The following is a 20,901-nucleotide window of genomic DNA, read 5'->3' on the forward strand; positions in this document are numbered from 1 at the left end:
CCACATGGAGGCGAGGCTAGTGATTGCCCATGTTTTTTGCTCTTGTTGGGGTTGTGCCAATAGAGCTACGTTCTATTCGAGAGTCATGGTGTTTGCAGAGAGGTGCTTTTCATCATAATTCAAGCAAATCATAGCGCAAATTGTTTCCATTACTTCCCCTTTTCTCCCTTCTCGTCTTTGCTTTGCTCAAACTATTTGATGCCGGTGTGTGAGATGTGTGTGCCTCCCCGGACCCGGGCCTGTGTGTGTGAGAGAGAGAAAGAGAGAGTGGTGTGTGCTCTGTGAAAGCTGTAAACGTGCAAAATCGGTGTGGTGTGCTATCAATTGATTGTGCAAAGCGTGTCTGTGTTGGTATGTGCGCAGATGGTGGTCTGTATCCAAATTGTGTGAGTTTTGAAGGTGAACTCTAGTGGATTGGGGTGCAATGAGTATCCTGATCTATAAAGAGCCATATGTGTTGTGTTGATGGTGTGTTCCTCTTTTCCCCTATCCAATGTGACGCAAATGTGGGCCTGCAGCTCAACAGCTGCACGAGAGAGAGATGTAAAGAGCACATGTGGCCGTTCATTCGGCCATTCATTCTCAGAAAAGTGCAGCAAACAGATGTGAACTTTTTGCCATTTTGCGCACATGCATCCGTTCATGCATCTGTTAGGTCAAAAAAACCACTTGTTCCGTTCGGCCACGTCCTGTGCGCACATGTATTCGTCCGTTCACGTCTGTCCGTTGCTGGAGTTGATGTGCGAAACAACAAACCATGCATTGCTAACATCACAAAGATAGCCTTTTCCAACAAGAAAAGCCTAATAACATTGCACCGAATGCATGAAAAAACGCATGATAAAACAAAATTTCAATGTCCAACAACCGCATAAACAAGAGACAGACAGCCATAAAATAAGTTGTTCTAAGTACATCAAAATGGATCATTACCTCTGAAACAGAAACGTGCGACATTGTTGCTCATTGGCAACCATAAATGAAAATGCTTGATAACCATAATAAAAACCCTATAGCAATACATAAATAGAGGTGCTGCTCATTGCAGCCATAAAGCAAGTCACATGACAAAAATTACAACCATGTAGAATATGACTCAATCCTCAGACTCTGAATCATCATCAAGCCCTGCAAAACACAACTTCATGAAATTAATAATAAGCTTTATGGATACATATTTAAAACCTTAGTTGAAACAAAAGACATGATCACTTCGAAAAATAAGAACAATTACTAAATCCACAACCTGCTACACCTGGAACTGCTGCGTTCTAAACGCTCAAGCTACTATGGCGAAATAAGCCTGCCCTTATCCGCAAGGCCATCTCGCGATGAGCAGGATTACTGCCATCATTAGGAAGTGGCTTTTGGGAGTTGGGATGCGGATCTCGTTGATCATGAGGCTCTGTCTCGCCTCGGATTTGCACAAAGTTGTGTAGGAAACAACAGGCTCCTATCACAGTGGGCACGAAAGCAAGATCGACATTGAGATCTCGCAAAATCTGCCACCTATTCTTCAAGAGACCAAAGGCATTTTCCACTTTCACTCTCCCCTTTGAGATTTTCCTGACAAAATATTGCTTTTCATGTAAAAATCACCCTGCCTTCATTCGATATGGCTTTACCAAGAATGTTCTCGCTTTGTAGGCTGAGTCTGCAATCAAATAAGGTCATACTATCTCTCCTTGAATGTGCAATAGTGGCTGCTCCAGTGCTTCTCGTCGCTTGAGTTGACCATACAAGTCGCATTCTTTGAAGTGAGAAGAATCATGAACCCCTCCTGCGGCCCTGCAAACTGCACTCCAAAAAAGTTTGTTGGAGTCGACAATACCGTGTAGGAGGATGCTCGGAAAACCATGCCTGTTGATGTATTGTGCTGGAAAGAACTCTTGTGTTGGCTTTCTTTGTAGATGGATGTGAGTCCCAACAATATGCGGCAACCCAAATATAGCCTCAAATCCTGCTATTATCTGCTCAAGACGGTCTGCACGCGGCACTCTAATGCCAACCCTGTGGAAAAACTCAATACTACTCAAAATGCGACAAATGATCACCACATATTTACAAATGGTTCTTTCACCCATGCCAATCAAATTTGGCATGCTTCGTGAGGAGTGTCCATGTGCAAGCCGCTAGAGTACGCAAGAAAGCGCAGCCTCATGAGAAACAGGCTCTCTAGCAAACTGTTAACCATCACGGCACACGGACACCCTATCGCCTACGATGGACGTGTATTATGTATTTGGTAGAGTCAGGTACCGGGCTTGTCGGACCAATAGGAAAAGGGTAAGAGTGATCGCCGATGAGAGGCGCACTTTAACTTGGACATTCAAGGGATTAGTTGGTTAAGCATGGGCGCCCAAGTGTGAATGGGGTGAGCTCCTATAAAAGCCAACTCGCACACGGTGTATTGGCAAGTCCCTTGCTTCGACAGTGCGGCAAGGAGCGCACATTTTTGGCGCCGTTGCCGGGGATATGCCCTACACTAAGCTCGGTTAGCACTTTACGCTTCCTTGTGGTGCAATTTCTATCATAGGAAAGGCAGGGAAGGAGTGTGTGGAGATTTCTGTTTTTTGCGTTTTCTGCATTTTTTGTCAAGTTTCAATTTCTGCTATTGTCTGTGCTTTTTCAATTTTCTGCATTTCTTGCGTTTTTTTCAATTTCTGCAATTTCTGTATTTTCAATTTCGGCGGTTTCAATTTCTGCAATTTTCTGCATTTCTGCGTTTTTTCAATTTCTGCCTTTTCCGCAATTTCTGCATATCTGCGTTTTCAACGCGAGTGAGCGGGCGGCGAAATTTTTTGAAAATAAAAAACGTGACTCTTAAAACGGACGGGTTGGTTTGTATAAAAGATAGATCGGGATCGGGATCATTTTCCCAAGCCCAAGCCCAAGCCCAAGCCTCAGTCCTCAATCTTATGATATATACTAGACTCACTCTTATATATATACCCTACTCCCTCAAGAGAGAATGAGAGCATGTGGGACAAGTCCTTCACTCTTCTCCTTTCTCTTCCCACTTGCACCCTTAGACTTTCTAGTTTGGGCCTAGTTCCCTACTGGAAATTGACAGTTTTAGGGATTCCGAGGGCATAGAGTGACCAAACGGAGGGCTGTAAAGCACGACACGACCCTCTGACCGATACGCTCGTTTCGAGCTATCACACGACCCATTCCACGACACGCTCTAAAAAATCTAGCAAAAAAACAAACAAAAAACACGCTAAAAACTAGTCACAAGGCCTCCTAGAGCAGCTTTTTGACACCTTAGGGTATCAGAAGCACATGCACTTACGCTCTGGGCGGGTGCTAGAACACGAGCATATTGAGGGTGCCTCTGTTCATACGGACACCCATTACCCATCCACGATAAGCTCTAGACCCTCAACGGGGACACAAGGTAGCACCACCCAAGACCCTAAAATAGCCGCTAGTGATTCCTCCTCCGACTCAGAAATCATGGAAGCATACCCTACCCAAAACACTGAGAGAGAAGGCCATGCACCTCCCGAAGCTCCACAGCCTAGTACTAGTATGTTTAGCCGTTTCATGAAAACATTAGGTAGAGCTACTCGCTCGGAACCTGATGCAAATGAAGCACACGAAGGGGGTGGGGAAGTGGACTCTCCTTTCACATCGCACGTGGACCCCACACCCCCAAAGAGTGTCCATGTGGATATCCTGCCAACTTCTTACCAAGAAGGCCCATTGAGCTGCCTCCTTCAGAAGTTCCCTCTAGAGTACTGTTGGTGACAAGTAAAACCACGGGGAGCAATATTGCTTCTACCTCACAAGAAACCGTTAACACGTCGACTCTAGAAGGATGGTTCATGAATGATCATTGGACATACGACCTCCACACTGAGGTGTTGACGGATCTACACTCTGGCCACGCCTACCATGTAGGATGGATAGAGATTGTACAATCCACCTCTAGTGCCACGAGCATCGAAGATCAACAGAAAATGATCTGTAATGTTATCCATGGCATTATTCAATCAGAAAGGCAAAACCGAGGGGTAAATATACTCTCAACTGGCCCCATGAGATTTGTGGATACGAGCAAGGCTCAACAGCCTACTCTATCACAAATGGAGACTCCTCTAATGAGCCCCATGGACCCATCTTACGTCATTTCACCTGGGGTCTCTATGCAATCTGAGCCTCCGAGCGAAAACTTTAGCTTCCCTAACTTGGCTCAACCCTCTATCAAGGAAAACACAGTGCTCACTCCAGGGATAAGCCTGACAGAGAATGTACCGATGACATCTACGGTTAGCGCAGTGCCACTACCTAGTGTCGTAGTACCTAATATGGGGCCTCGACCATATGTGCCTCTAGCCCCTTATGCACACATGGCTCCCACACCTCCAATTGTACCACTTGTTCATGCTCCTCGAGTGCCGCTCCCTAGCTCTTATCCGAGTGGACCTATGCCCGGTTATGTTCCATATCCTGCATCATTCACACATATGCCAAGACCGGCACCCGTCCCTCTCCCACATATGATTCCAAGAGTACCTCCACCGGCCCTGCCTCCTCACATAGGTGACTTGGCAGCGTTTGCTCAAACCATAGGTCGATCTATCGCGGAAAATATGCGTCATGCATCTGATAGAGAGCCTAGAAGTAAGGCAGTACAAATTGCCAAACTCACGCAAAAATTCAATGGGGACGAAGATGCTAGGAAACACATTGAAGTGTTTGAACAAGTATGTGATTCCTTAGGGGAACGCAACGAACTACATAAGTGCAATGCCTTAAGCTTGACATTAAGTGGGAAGGCTGGAGATTGGTATAGAACCCTAAGGGTGGACGAGAAAACAATCTACCCTACCCTTCGAAGGTTGTTTCTAAAGGAGTACATACGAGAAGGTGTGCTTTGGGGTGTAGCATCTCAGCTACAGAAGGCCGAACGTAAGGAAGGAGAGTCAGTAAGAGACTTCATTAGTCGTCTAAAGCACCTAAAGTCTCGTTGCCCTGTAAATGAGCGCTTCAACAATAACCAACTGCTTGATCGATTCATTCGAGGGTTGAGGAATGAAGGAATCTATAATGGACTAGTGATTAGAGGTATCACAACCTGGGAAGATGTCACTGCCAATGCAATCCAATGAGAGGACAACTTGATGATAGCAGGCATGAGGGTGTCTACTGACACGAGATCCACTAGCTCACAAGCCATTGAGTATGAACCCATGACTGCAAAGCCCATTGCCAATGAGCCAAAGGTATTTGAGACATTCTTGACAGACCTCACCAAGGCAATCCAAGAGTCTCTTAAGGATAATCGACCCCCTCAAAATAGTCACATGTATCCAAGAAGGGAGCAACAATGGTGTTCCATTTGCTTAGGTCCACATAGCACTAGTGAGTGCCCTACGTTTAGAGTAAAATTTAATGGAACTTGCAACGCATGTGGTAGGTATGGTCACCAAGCTAAGGATTGTTTAATGATCAAACGTATGATGGCAAATAGACCACCTGTAGCCTGGACGGATACGCCTCGAGCTCCTGTATTGATGCCTACTCCACCTGTTGAGCAACTACCGCAACACATGGTCCCTAGATCTCAAAATGTTGTACAAGCTACACCGCTACCACCTCCTGTGCTAGGACCGCAGCCTCCGCATCCAAGAGTCGCCCCTATGAACCAAGTGGGTTGCGAGCCATCAAATGCTTATCCAGATGGCTGTGAGGAGGAAATAGACACTAGTATTGCCTACGGACTTGATACATTGGAAGAGTGTCCTATATACTACATGGAAGATTGTTGGGGACAAGTCAAGCCGGTTTATCAAGCTGCTGCTCTCGCATCCAGAGGTCAAAATATCAACACCCAGGCTAGGAGGCCACCTCTTCAATGCTACGAGTGTGGTGGACCACATCGAGCAGCGGAGTGCCCTATTAGGCTGCAAAAGAATGCTGCACAGATGCAAATGAATCAAGGGAGCACGTCTGCAATGCCAATACTCACATGTAATCGTTGTGGCATAGATCACTTGATTGCCCAATGCCCCTATAACCCAAATGCGCCTAAAATCACACCTCTGAATTTGGTCGAAATTGCTAGTGTGACATCGCCAATACCACCCATCGCACCCGCTTATGCGATTACACGGTCCATGCTTCAAGGGCCAGGCCATATCCTCGAAGAGAGAGATACCGCGTCAGTTATCCAAGCAAAGAAAAAGAAGACACGAAGGAAGAAGTCGCAGAATACGGAAAATTCAAAGCCAAGTTCCAAAACAAACATAGGAACAGGAGATGACCCCGTGTATATGAATGACCTCGAGGATGATTCAGATTCAGTCGAGACAATGGAGACTAGAACCAATACCACAAAGGGAAAGACCGACAAAGAAAACCGTAACATGGAACCAAATGAAAACCGAATAAGAGAAAACCATAAAGATCCTCTGAAAACACCACAAGTGTTTCCAAATCCAATCCAAGACTCCCAAGATAAACCGCAGGGGCAAAAAGGGAAGAATCGTAAAAAGAAGATCGGGACGTACCCAAACCCAATAGACGAGATTGAGCAGGTGAAACATCTAAGAGGTTTAGTGGAGGAGACTCAAAGGAAACTAGAACCAGAACCCATGCAGGTCAAAATTCATGACACAGTGTTTCCCACGCAAGTTCATCCACCCCACATGAACCATAGACCGTTAGCCATATCTAGTATCATCCAAGAAGGGAGTGAGGACAGGACATTAGAAAGTGAGCATACACCCTTCTTGTTGGAAAGGATGTTTAACGAAGGAATACGTGATCCCATTGAGGAATATGAGATTCCATCCTCACCAGTTCCTAGTCAAGGACCTACACCCTGCAAAACGCCAATGAATGTTGCCAAACTAGTGGACTTCATGTCTTCTGAGGTCCGAACCACGATCATAGCAAAGCTGTATGGAGATCCTGAGTTATTCCTTGCACTTCGAGCATTCCTTAACGGAGAGCTACGAACGTGATTACCGCAGTTTGCGCAACCAAATAGGCCTGACTCGATTATGATTGATGAGGAAAATCATGTGCAATCACTTGACTTAGATGGACACGAGTCTGTGATCGAGGTACCCATTAACGAATTAGGGCAGTATTTTGAAGGCGACGAGTCTAATGCGACCCTACCCATCACTACCAAGGGATTAACTATAAAGGGAATTCTTGATGGTGGTGCGGGAGTTAGCATCGTTACAAAAGATTGTTGGGAATCCATGGGAAAACCCCGCCTCAGTGTTACTAACATTGTGGTAAAGATGGCAAATGGTACCATAGCCAAACCTATGGGGATGCTCAAGGATCTTAAGATCAAAGTTCTAGGACACAAGGTACGACATACGTTCATTGTAATGGATTTCTCTAAACACCTTATGTCATATGAAATGATTTTAGGACGACCATTCATGAGGGAAGCACAAATGGTTCATGATTGGTCTAAAAATCATGTCTATTTGCAATTCCAAGACTCTGTCCTTAGAGTGGATTTGGTGACTGGTAAGGTACACCCCTTAGGGAGTAAAACCATTATTGATCATCGCTCTGACACCACAGTTCACTCGACCCCACTACAATATTGTTACACTTGTAAGAAGGATACAGACATTGGCCAAGATTCTCCTTATATGGATATCCTACCTGGGATGACTGAGTCGGACAATGTGGATTGGATCCACCTAGCATCAACCATAGACACTTGGGGAAATAGGGGGACGACCTGGGTAACACCTGAGGGGGATGAAATGCCTATACCCTTAAATATGCTACAAGCAATGCATATCGCTTCCGACAAGACTCATCCTAATGTAACGAAGAAAACATACAAGTGGGTCCCTAAAGCTTCTTTAGCGACCATAGCTAGTGCTAAAAAACAGAAGCCTTGTAAGAAACGTACCACTCGCTCCAAGAAAAGTAAGAAAATGTTGCGATGGATCCCTAAACGACTATTGGAAGCCCAAGGCTACTATCAAGGAAATGATCAAATCTGGGTGCCAAAACGTAGATTGTGCTCTTACCTAACACCTGACCCAAGTGAGCCCAATCCCGTAGCTCCAAAACGAATCAATGATCGTGGAAAGAAAAAAATCACAGAATGCTACATACCTAGTCCCGAGCTAGTTTGGGTACCAAAGAAAGAACGAATTGTTCCACCTAGCTCAGGAAGGGGGGAGTCCCATGAAGCTTCTAGCTCCTCATGTAATACATCCATAGAGGTAAAAGCTTCTACACAACCTCCATCTATAGTAGTGGACCTCCATGAAGCTACAAAAGAATCCACACCTCCCAGTGTTCAAGAATCACCTAATGAACCACTTCAAGTTCGATCCTGGGAGAGTACCTTACCGCCCTTGCAACTTGACGAGGCACCTAGGGTAATAGAAAACTACTGGAAAAAATCCTCACCTATTACCAACTGGAACAATTGGTTTCAAAGGGTGACAAGCTCATTTCAAACGGTATGATCTACCCAAGGAAGGGGGGAGTGTTTGCTGACAGTCATCATTCACTTGCTTCCCTCTCAACCTTTTTCCCTGACCTCTTAATCTCCGATCTTAGGGAATGTACATATAAAGCTTTATACTCACAAAAAAATAAAAAATACAAATAAAGAGCAAGAGCAATTAGCAAACGAGTATGCACAATAAAAGTCAAAACATTGACTCAGACCTACACATGTCACATCTGGTACAGTGAAACAGAAACCTATGCCATAAAACACCTTCGATCCTCATCACTTGAGTGATGGAGGGTAGGTAAGATTAGTACGTTAGGAGTGTTTCTGTTTTAGAGTTGAGAGATTAGAAAAGTTCTCTTTTCCCACTAATGTGCCTCCTAGAGGTATTCCTTTTGTTTCCTAGTGTGTACAGGAGCGTGTTGCTATTGATAGGATTTGGACCTTCATGGAACCTTTCTCTCGTTCACACTTCAAATCAAGCGCGACCATCGACACAAACAGGTGTTTTATGTCCATTAGCATTGCCGTTATCTTTTTTGCATCCATGTTTGTTTGCTTTGATTGTGATTGGTAGCATAATATTCAGTGCATTTGCTTAGTATCAAACATTTAATTCAATGTAATGTTTTGTCATAATCACTTGTCTAGGTTTAAAAATCAAGCAGTCCGACTAAGCTAGTTTGACCAAGCTAGGTATTAGAAATCTTCTCTTAATACCATGGGGAATGCCTTCCTAATAAGCAATGGTTACTTAGGTTCTTAATCCGATTTAGGCAGCATTGTATGAAATGTACTAGGGCTTTCTAGTGGGCTTAACCCTAGTGACTTTAGCTTAAGTATTATAAAGGGAGTTTACTAATGTGATGAGCCTGGGGAGGGTAACAGTGTTATATGACCCCCCAAAGTTACAAAATTTAAATGTTGAAAATGAACAAACAAAAAATCAAAGTGCCACAATGTAAAATTTTAAGCTGGAAGAGAAATCTCAGCTTGATTTGGTACTTCACTCACATGTATCGCCTATGATACTAGAGCCCTAGAGGTTCCCAGTGTGGGCGCTTTTCCTTGAAAAGCAAAAAACCCAAGGCATACAAAATAAGCACACACATCATAATTGAATCAATGTGAAAAGACTTGGGGGGGGTCAAAGAAAAAGTAATCAGTCAGGCAATGATTTCATGAGAAATTCCTTTTATAGTAGCTTAACTACAAGGTTTTCTAGATATAGCCTCTAGTCAGCCCTCGAACATGAATACTTGGCTCTCACGATTAAACAACTTAATCGACCACAGAAAATTAAGAAGCTTACCCATGGTATTAATATTCGATCTCTAGTGCCTTTCGACCGTCAAATTAGCGACCCCAGACTTGTTTAATTTTTTACCTTTACATCTGTTTATGCATTTGATTACATTGCAATTTAATGTTCATTGCTACCAAATTTTTTGAAATTCTTTGACCAATCAATGTGTCTACCTAAAACTACATATGCTTTTTAAGAGAATGCAATTACTGTGCCAATGTTGTTTGATTTTGCAGTGACTGAAGAAGGCTAAGGACATTCATCTCAAATGCTCTTCCACCTCGACGACCCAGCTTCAACTTAATAGCTTCCGAGGACGGAATCTACATCAGGAAGGGGGGCATGTTAACCCTGACGGCACACGGACACCCTATCGCCTACGATGGACGTGTATTATGTATTTGGTAGAGTCAGGTACCGGGCTTGTCGGACCAATAGGAAAAGGGTAAGAGTGATCGCCGATGAGAGGCGCACTTTAACTTGGACATTCAAGGTATTAGTTGGTTAAGCATGGGCGCCCAAGTGTGAATGGGGTGAGCTCCTATAAAAGCCAACTAAACCTAATTTTTACTCATTCTCTCATTTGTGCAATAGAAGAGTGCTCTTGCTCCATCTCCATCTTCTTCTTCTTCTTCACCTCCTTGTGTGTGTGTGTGTGTGAGAGAGAGAGAGAGGGAGAGTGTGTGTGCGATCGAGCATTACGAAGGCACGACGGCGGCGAAGCGGTTGAGCGCGGCACGACTGCAGCTTCTTCTTCATCGCGGCGAGGAATCCACCACGAAGGCGAGCGTAGAGCGGTGAGTGACACACCCTTTGTTTCCTTGAGCTTGCTAGTTTAGGCTTGTTGTGTGCTTGGAGCCGTTTGTGGCTCGCACACGGTGTATTGGCAAGTCCCTTGCTTCGACAGTGCGGCAAGGAGCGCACACAAACCTGACTCCCCTTGTCGGAAGTAGTGTACAAATCATGTTAAGTAGCATAAGAAAGGATCTACGAGACATGCGATATGCAAAACAATAGGGATCTTGATTTGCTAGGCGAGCTGTAGAACAAAGCACACTGTGCACACTGCGAAAGAACGTTTGTTGGCGAGGAAAACACCACCATACTCTTGGTGCAAAACGCCATGCCACTGACTCAAGCACCCCCGCCATCCCACAACACAACCGTGCATAAGTAAACATAAGTATGAAGAAGTTGTTTTCCAATTCCTCCAAGCGTTGACCATGTGATGTACTAGCAAGGCCTAGTGGATTGTCACTCAACAATGTCATCATCCCAAAGAGATGCACCACTCTTCCATCCTATGATTTAAAACGAACATAATGATCTGGAATCACAAAATAACGCAAAGAAAATAAATATCCAAACTACGAAGTAAGTTAACGACATACCTGAATACGAGTAAGGATGCACACGAGACAACACAATGTAAAGGGCCACCAAAGACTCACATGCACAAAAACAGAACATGTCTACATATTAATTACTCTGCAATGAAATGTGGTAGTGCTCAAAACAAATGTAGATTTTACTGTGGTTATGTGCCAATAAACTTATTGCTCTGTCTTCTTAGAGATAAGCTTGGTGATCTCCAAGAAGATCTGGTGACGCTTCCTCTTCCTCCTCTCTGATCTTTGAGAGTCTCTCCTCATGCAACATTCTGGCAGTCTCAAGCTCTCGCAAGGTGTTTGTCTTCTTGTCTTCTGCACGCTTGTAGGCCTAACAATCTGTTTCATCCCATCTCCCATGTCTTGGCCATTGTGCCCAAGCTATATTTTTTCAGTTGCTTGACTTTCTTGCCAAATACTCCGTCCAAATCCATAGTATCAGGCTGAGGATTTTGACCCGACGTACCATCGTTCTCAACACCATCGCAGTTTATGGGTGTATTCGCTATGGATGATACAGGCCTGTGGCTCTCCCTATCAAGTGCACAGCTATGCCTGTGCTCTTTGGCGTCTTCCCCCACAAAGCGTCGTATTGGTCAAAGAATGCCCAGGTGCTGGGAATACTGCCAATAGAATTTTGTTTTGAAAGCTCTTTCTTGTGGAGCTTCTTAAGTGTGTCGATTCGGTTTCTTGCATGCTCAGGATTGAAGTTACCCGAGATCTCTCGATTTAGAGCAAAGACCAAATCTTCCCAATCCTTAGGGCAAAAATTACTTTTCTTGATATGTGACCATTGCTTCTCATAGACTCACAAGAGAGTATGTGTGCTTTTGTCGTCCCATATAACTGCCGTTGCCCTAGCATGTTGCGTCCCTTTTGTGCTTATGTCTGATTCATGTGGTGTCTGCACTGGTGGTTGAGTCTTTGCATTTGTGATCTTTGGCTGCTCACTTGGGGCCTGTGATTGTGAGGAAATATCTACCTTGGATCGTTTTTTTCCAGCTGAAGGAGGCGTAACCATAGCCTCCTCCATCAAAGCGACGTAAGATCCTTGCTCAAAAGGCGTGGCATCTTGGAAAAGAGGAACGTACTCCTCACATTCATCTCCCACTGGCGCCGACTGCAAGTGCATTGCCCAAGAGGGCCTAGAAGACTTTCCAGCCTCCCCTCGCCTACCTCTCCGCATGCTAGCCGTGACTAGAGGTGAGAAGACATACTGCGGAATATGACGTAGTAAGACGACAAATGAAAATTATGCGTAAACATAATGCTATGTGTGTATAAAAAACCATATAGCTTCTATCTTTAACGCATGTGTACATGTGTGTGTGTGAAGAAAAAGATTCATGATTCTCGCTCTTCTTATTGTAACGATGCTTGATTCTCGCTTCTTTCTGTAACGATGCATGATATGGCCTACTGTAACGATGCATAAATTAGAAACAATGCATAATTCTCTCACGATTATCTGTTGAGACTAAGCGACGACGTGTCTCTTTTTGTGTACATGTGTGTGTGAGAACACCAAATAACAACGTTTGTGTGTGTGTGTGTGTGTGTGTGTGAACACTAAATAAAAACGCTTGTTTCTATGTGTTTGTGTTTGTGTATGTGTGTGTGTGTGTGTGTGTGTGTGTGTGTGTGTGTGAGAGAGAGAGAGAGAGAGAGAGAGAGAGAGAGAGAGAGAGAGAGAGAAAAGCGCTGGTATTGAAGCTTATCTAAGTGTGTAAGAACCTTACCTTGCTTGTATTCAAGCGCCGTGGACAGGTTTTGCAGCAGGAGAAGCAGCAGAAGGATCGCGAACGATTGAGGTGGCCTTTGTTCCAAGCTGGCCGTCCCGAATGCAAGGTAGGGGGGGACTTCCCACAACACTAAGTGACACAGGATGGGACATGGGGGCGGGTAAAGGGATCGATGGTGAAGGAAAATGGTGGGGATCTCGAGGCGGGCAAGTCCACCCAAAAAATGGCGGCGCCGTAGGGGAGCGGGGGTTTGAACCCAAGACGTTGTTAGGAGTTTTTTGAAGCAAGGGATTGCGCATATGTACATATACATGCATGGTGCATCGAATAAAGGATTGCCCATTTTCTAGAGCCAGGTGGTTATGTGGGGCCCACATGTGTACAGGTAGGACAGCATGTACATAGTGCATCGATTTTCACTATTACCAGTACCACTGTGTTTTTCTACAATAATGAGGAGTTTATAGCGTGTAAAACTTCTCAAGGAAGCTATCCGCGGGCCGACGACATGAGGTAAGCAGGTGCGTCAGATGGCATCGAGTGGCGCTAGGAGGCCGAACGGGGTCAATATTTGCACGTGGATGAATACGGACACAAAGTGGTGTTTTCTTGTGAGAGTTATGCAGAAAGGTCATCATTAGGACCACTTTTTGGGTCCACTTCACGTGGTGGCGAGATGCATTATTGGAAAAAAGCTGAGTGCCAGGTGTGCGAATGATGCAAAAAGGTGACAACTATGCACTACGAGGTCAATTTTTGGCCTGTTCGGGGTCCGTTTGAGGTCATCTAAAAGGCCAAGGGTGCCCAAGTAAAAAAGATAAGTGTGGGAACTAAAAAAAGAGCGAGAAGACCAGAAAAAACATGGAGAAGAGAGGAGGAACAGCCGCAGGTGTGTTTTTTGGGTTTTTGGAGCCTGTTTTGGCCGTAAACTGCTCATCCGAGGTCAGATTTGAGCACTTTGACATTGTAGACTGGGGTTTTGGGCCGTTCCAGACGCGATGGCGCTGTCCATTTTGCCAAATTCCTCACTCTTTTCCTGCTATTTTTCTGTGTAAGTTTCTCCTATGAGCGAAGTTTCTGCTCCAGTTTGTGATTGTATCTGGCTTCTTTTACCCATATTGTGTGAGCTATTTGCCCCATTGGTGTTGGCCCAAGCTCAGTTGTATCTAAACATCAGAAATTCTCCTCTTTTGAGCTGAGTTTTTTGGGGGTGTGTGTGTGTGTGTGTGTGTGTGTATGTGGAGTGGGCAAGTGGATAGTTTCTCTCCTCTCACTCCAGAGGTGTGTTCCCTGTCTCGGCCAGGTGTGTTGTCTAAGCCGAGTGGTGCCCCATAGTGTGTGTGTGTATCTTCCCAAGAGTGTGTGTCGGGTCATTATAGAGGCGGTGTATGTGTTTTCATCCCGCTCACATTCTTTTGGTGCCCCCACGGAGGATCTTCTTCGAGTACCTTCTGCTTCGAGCTTCGAGCTTCGAGATTCGGAATTACAGGTTACAGGTTGCAGGTTACAGGTTACAGATACACATACAAGTGATTCACACAGGTACAGGTAGCTGGAGTACAGTGATATACTAGCAGTGATGTCACTTGCAGTGGTTGTGGGTATGCACCACTTGGCGCCTATTTGAGCGCATTGTCTGCTGGATTGTACGTTACTTGTGGAAATTGCCATTGTACGCATTTGTGGAGCCATACTTGGTTGTATTTGGCAGTCCCAGCCATTTATGAGACTTGGTCTGGAAGATAGTCATTTCTGAGACTTGACTATATGCGATTTGCATTAGCCTTCGTGTGAGGGTCGATAGCGTGAGGTTTTTATTGAGCTGGGGGATTCTCAAATGTGGAGATCCTTTCGGTGATACAGGTAGCTGGAGCACCCTTTTTGTGACCTCGCCATAGGCTATGTACTAGTGAGTCCTACTTGATGCTCGGGTTCTATTGTTGACAGTTTATGCATACATAGACAGTCTATATTTTGGGTTCTCATTGCTCTACTTCTGGGGAAACTCTGTCGAAATTTTCCCAAGTTATGATGGCTGGTTTTTTGGTATTTTGAGCCATTTATGCTGTTATGCTGCTGAAATTTTGGCAAAATCAGAGGTTGAGTCAGGTGTGCCTTCTTGGGAGCTTCATGGTTGGCTTTAATGGATGATCAAAATGGCCCTCAATTCACTCCATTTCATTTAACTCAAAGAATCTAGATAAATGTTCATGTGTCCAGGAAGATCTTTTTCCAGCAGCGCATAGTCTTTATGTTTGGGCCAAGAAGATTGAGAGAGATCCTGGAATGTCCTTTGCCTGTTGTCATTCCGATGATTAACTATGAAAACTCATTTGATGTGCATGTGTTTGTCCTTATCTAAAGCTGAGCTCTATTGAAGTTTCTGGGGATTGGGTAGTGAAAAGTTTTGGGTTCTTGCACGTGTGTTCGAAGGGGTTCTCAAGGCATCATAATTTGGGTAGCCATGGCTTTCTCTTATCCCGAGTTTCATGGAAGAAGTGATGAGGATGTGGAAGAATTTTTGGAAAAGATGGAGGTTGCCTGCATTAGCAACCAGATTCATGACCCTACGCAAATGTTACGCCTTCTCCAAATTTGTTTGAAGAGTGATGCACGAGTTTGGTCTAAAGCATTTGAAGAGAAGTTGCGTGTGGCTGATCCACCTGTAAGGTTGAGTTGGGACAATCTACGACATGGGTTGGAAGTGGAGTTTATGAAGATAGAAGATCCTGACAAAGTGTGGCAAGAAGTACAGGCTTTGGTGCAAAAGGAAGGTGAGCCAGTAGATATGTACATACGTAAGTTCTCATTGGCATGGGAGCGAATGTGCAAGGCCTTAGCACCACAGGTACCCCCGCCTGACATGATGAAGAAGGACAGGTTCTTAGCTGGTCTTTGGGAGAATATACGTTGGAGAGTGGAGCTAAAGAAGCCTAGGACATATGAAGATGCACTAGAGGTAGCAAGGAACAAAGAGTGGAAGCTGAGGAAAATGAGCCAGTTAGGGGTGGAGTCTTTGCCCATGAGGTCTGAATTTCAGCCTATGGACTCTCTACAAGGTCGTATGTCAGGGGTTCATCATGAACCAGTGGTTCCTGTTACTACTCAGGTTATGCCAGCAGTGGTCACTACAGCAGTGCAAGATGATGGGCTAAGGCAAGACATGAGGCAAATGGTAGATTTGATGAAGAATCTCAGCCTAAACATGCTAGGTCAAGTGGGAAATAATCGAGGTCGAGGGAGGTTTGCAAATCAGCAAGGAGGTGAAGAAAGGCCTAGGAATGGTGTTGGACAAAGCAATGGTAGGTTTTGGAGGCAGAAGCCCACATGTTATAATTGTGGAGAGTTGGGTCACATCAGCCCTCAATGTGATAAGCCACCAAGGATGGGGGGAGACATGTATCCATTGCCAAGACAGGTGCTAACTAGGTCAAATGATTATGGCATCGAAATTAAGGGAGACGAAGAAACCAGTGGACTGACCCAGGAGGAAAAGGGAAAGACAAAAGTGCTAAGTGTGGTCACCTTGGAGAAGGCATCAAAGCTAGAGGATACATTAGTGATGCCTATTGGGAAGAGGACCACAGAGGATAAGGAAGGAAGAAGTGCCCCAGGTCCTAGTAAGAAGAAAGGAAAGAGCCATGAAGGCGAGGATGTCAAGGCCAAGAGGAAAAGGAGAGCTCGTCGAAAGTTTCATGTTTCAGATTTTCCACTAGGGGATGGGCAATTAAGCTATGACTTGAGGGAGGATCTGACGAGCAGGAAGGTAGATGTTACTTTTGGGCAGCTTATAGAGATGGTGCCTAAGCTAAAGCGATAGTGGAAGAGGATGGTTAACCCAATGGAGAAAGAGCCAGAGAGAGGTTCAGTAAAGGTGTTGGCAATGGATGAGCTACCAGACATTTGTCCAATAGTAGATGTGTGGCATAAAAGGAAAAATTTGGGACAAGGTTATGCGGATGGCGGAGCCCAAATATGCGTCATAACACACTCATGCGTTGAGAAGATGGGTCTCACAGTGGCTGGGGTATCAGGGTTTCGGATCAGATTGGCAAACCATCAAAAAGTAAAATGCTTAGGTGTTGTAAAGAGCTTATAAGTGGAGGCATATGATGCAAAGGCAGTGGTTGATTTTCATGTGATGCCAGCAGGGCTGGGAGCATATCCTATTATACTGGGCAGACCGTGGTTACGTGCAGTGGGAGCTGTTCAAGATTGGCGACATGGTACGATTAGTCTCTATGGAAAGACAGGTACCAAGAAGCTTTATAATATGGACACAAGGAAACGATTAGAGGAGCTTTATGAAGATGAGGATGAGTCTAGTGATGAAGACTCTTCCACGGTGACAGATGAGGACAGTGATAGCACTACCAGCAGTGATGAGGATGCTGATGTTGCATTTCTTTTGATAGACAAAGAAATCCAGGAGATTGGTTTAGTTACATTTGCGAATGAGGTTGAAGATGAAAGTGAAGGGCCTTATGAAGTGATTGAAGGGCTGATGCAAACCAAGTTTGAGTTGTCAAAGAAGCAGGAATTAATGACGCAAATGATTAGTGGAGACCTCTCAGCTATGGAGAAGGATATATATTTGCATATGCTAACTAGTTTTCCTGATTTGTTCATTACTTCATATGAAGAGATCAGAGGGTTCAAGGGTGAAGAGATGCATATAGAGCTGAAAGAAGGTGCTAAGCCAGTGCGGCAAAGGCTAAGAAGGATGGGTCAAGATCAAATGGAAGCCTTGCGGGTAGAGGTGGACAAGTTATTGAAGGCAGGGTTCATAGTTCCAGTGGAGACCACAAAATGGGTGAGTCCAGTTGTAGTCAGTCCAAAGAAGGATGGGAAGTGGAGAATTTGTGTGGATTTTAAACCCTTAAACGGAGCCACTAAGAAGAACCCATATCCTCTTCCATTCATCGATCAGATCTTGGATTCAATGGCAGGTTATGAGAGGTACAGTGTGTGTGATGGTTTTTCAAGCTATTTTCAATTGAAGATTGCTCTTAAAGACCGCACAAAGACAACTTTTATTACGCCATGGGGCTGCTATTGCTACACAGTATTTCCATTTGGGTTGTCAAATGGACCTTCCTTCTATCAAGAGAGAGCAAATTGGGTGTTGGAACCATTCATTGGTAGTTGTGTTAAAGCTTTTATGGATGACTTCTGTGTCTATAGCAGTAGGGCTCGATATGATGAATGTGGAGGACAACTAAATCCAAAGAAATGTCATCTAGCACAGCCAAGGGTGAAGTTATTGGGCCATATGGTGTCAGAACATGGCATTGAGGCTTATCCAGATAAGGTGAAGTCTATTATTCTTCTTCCATCACCTATGAGTACGAAGCAATTGGCAACATTTATACACAAAGTGAAGTACATGGCACGGTTTATTCCATTGTCTTCGCAGCTTCTTTATCCATTACAGCAAGTGGCAAAGCATGATCCATTGCAATGGGATGACAAGTGTTAAGAAGTGTTTCAAGAGGTGAAAGAGGTGTTAGGGGGTTTGTCAGCCATGCAGGCTCCTGATGGGAGAAAGTTTTTTATGTAAATCCATCAGTAGGGGATGATGCCATTGGAGCCATGCTATTGCAAAAGGGGAAGGGCAGCCATTATATGAGGTGAGTGTATTGTGCAAGCCGAGTGAAGTTGGTAGCGGAGAGAAAGTTATCGGAAGTAGAGCTAGTGATGGCCAGTGTAATATTTGCTTGTCGACGATTTCGTCATTACTTGCTACCACGGCCTTTTGTTTTCTTGACGAGTTATGCCTTTTTGCCACAGTTAATTAATGGTATTAACATGTCAAATGTGGTGAAGAAATGGGTAATTGAGCTGCAAGAGTTTGAGTTCTCTTTTCTAGTGGAAGATAGTACAAGGGCTACCCTAGCTGATTTGTTGACCTACAAGGAGAATCCCCTTATTGTTAAGGAAGAGGTGGTGAGAAAGGTAGTTGAAGAAGTGCCACAGATCAGCAATGCACATGTGTTGTTCTTTGATGGTTCATACAGAAAGAGCCACGATGCGCTTCAGGGGGTATAGCACTTTATGATCCAGAGGGGAAGCTAGTATGCAAGAGAGGGTTCAAATTGGATGCGCATAGTAACAATGAGGCTGAATATGCTACTCTGGAAGCCGGATTACACATTTGTTTGAAGCATGGGGTTCGAAGGTTGAGCATAAAAGGTGATGCCTTGTTAGTGGTGAAGCAAGTGCTGGGTGTGTGGAAGAGCAAGAACACCTCATTGAAGGAAATGTGCTTGAGAATTAAAGGCATGTTAAAAAAGTTTGAAGCATGGAGCATCAGACACATTGAACGTGCTCTAAATGGAGAGGCACATGAAGCAGCTCAAGGCATGATTGGGGAGCTATTCGTATTGAGGACCAATTTACCTCTTTATCATGGCCGGGAAAGTTTGGCTCAAGAAGAGGAGTTTTTGCTAACAGGAATCATTCCAAAGGAGATTCAGAAGTCTAAGAAGTATGGCTTTGTGCGTAGAGCATACAGGTACAAATTGATTGGTGATGTCTTATACATGAAAGGGGCTGATCTTGTGTTGAGACGTGTACCTTGGCGGGAGGAGCTTTACAGAGTGTTGGAAGAAGGCGCATGTGGTGGCCATTTTGCTCTAAAGATCACCTTGCATAAGATTTTGCAAGAGTGGTATGTATGGCCTAGTTTGCACAAGGATGTTCACCATTGGTGTAGGTCTTGCAATAGATGTCAAGCATTTGGGAAGAGAGTGTTGAAGCCAGAGCTATGAAAAACCATTATGGCGTTTGATGTGTTTGAAAAGTGGGGGATTGATGCAATAGGCCCGTTACCTATCACAAGCAGGGGCAAAAGCTATATCTTGACGGTAGTGGACTATCATTCTAGATGGGCAGAGGCTATAGCAGTAAAACAGATCACTGCAAAGGATGTGGCAAAATTTGTGTATGATGAAATATGTTGCAAGTTTGGGGTGCCATTAGAGCTACTTTCAGATAAGGGGCCAGGATTTAGAGCTAAACTGCTAGACTTCTTATGCACAAAGATGAAGATTAGGCACCAGCATACCACTCCTTATTACCCGCAGTGTAATGGCTTAAATGAAAGATTCAATGGTGAGTTGGTACAAATTCTTTCTAAAGTGACAGAGCACCAAGGAAAGAATTGGGATTTGGAATTGCCTAGTGCATTATGGGCTTACCGTACTTCGGTGAAGACAGGTACAGGGTTTACTCCATTTCATTTGGTGTATGGAAAGGAAACACTATTGCCTGTGGAGATAGAGTTGCCTGCGGTCAAGATGTTAGAGAAGTTGCTTGGGTCGCCTAGTGATGCATTCAAAGAGAGGCTCTTGCAGTTACAAGAGGTCCAGTTGGATAGGATGAGCGCATTCGAGCATTATGGGCAGATGCAGGATAAGGCTTTGGCAAAGATAAATGAAAAGGTTAAAAGTAAGGGTATCAAGAAACATGACTTGGTTTTGCGCTACAACAGTAAGCTGGACAACACCTTCCAAAAGAAGTTTCAAATTAAGTGGGAAGGCCCTTTCAAGGTAGTGGAGTGTTTTCCAAATGGCACATATCAGCTGACTAACCTGGATGGTGTTCTACATAAGTCAAGGGTAAATGGGTTGCGTCTTAAATTGTATCATGCTAGATTGATGGTGGTGGAGCAAGATGAGCTGTTTGTGGATCAAGGAGTGTTGGTGAGGGATGAGGAGACCTGTGATGCGGCGAGTCTAATATCTCTCTTTGCTGCTGCTGATCATGAATGATCTAGCAGGCTAGGGGATGGGCAAATTATGTTAGGAGTTTTTTGGAGCAAGGGATTGCGCATATGTACATATACATGCATGGTGCATCGAATAAAGGATTGCCCATTTTCTAGAGCCAGGTGGTTATGTGGGCCCCACATGTGTACAAATAGGACAGCATGTACATAGTGCATCGATTTTCACTATTACCAGTACCACTGTGTTTTTCTACAATAATGAGGAGTTTATAGCGCGTAAA

At 44.5% G+C, this 20,901-nt stretch overlaps 2 pseudogenes; both read right to left on the minus strand.

The window, feature by feature from the left end:
* Nucleotides 1–916: 916 nt before the first annotated feature.
* Nucleotides 917–1,610, minus strand: LOC147449308 (uncharacterized; annotated as a pseudogene).
* A 9,883-nt stretch (nucleotides 1,611–11,493) lies between these two features.
* LOC147449309 (trihelix transcription factor ENAP1-like) lies at nucleotides 11,494–12,182 on the minus strand (annotated as a pseudogene).
* Between the last annotated feature and the right edge of the window lie 8,719 nt (nucleotides 12,183–20,901).

The sequence above is a fragment of the Adiantum capillus-veneris genome, chromosome 10, assembly GCF_014529385.1.
Source record: "Adiantum capillus-veneris isolate H3 chromosome 10, ASM1452938v2, whole genome shotgun sequence".
NCBI lineage: Eukaryota > Viridiplantae > Streptophyta > Polypodiopsida > Polypodiales > Pteridaceae > Adiantum > Adiantum capillus-veneris.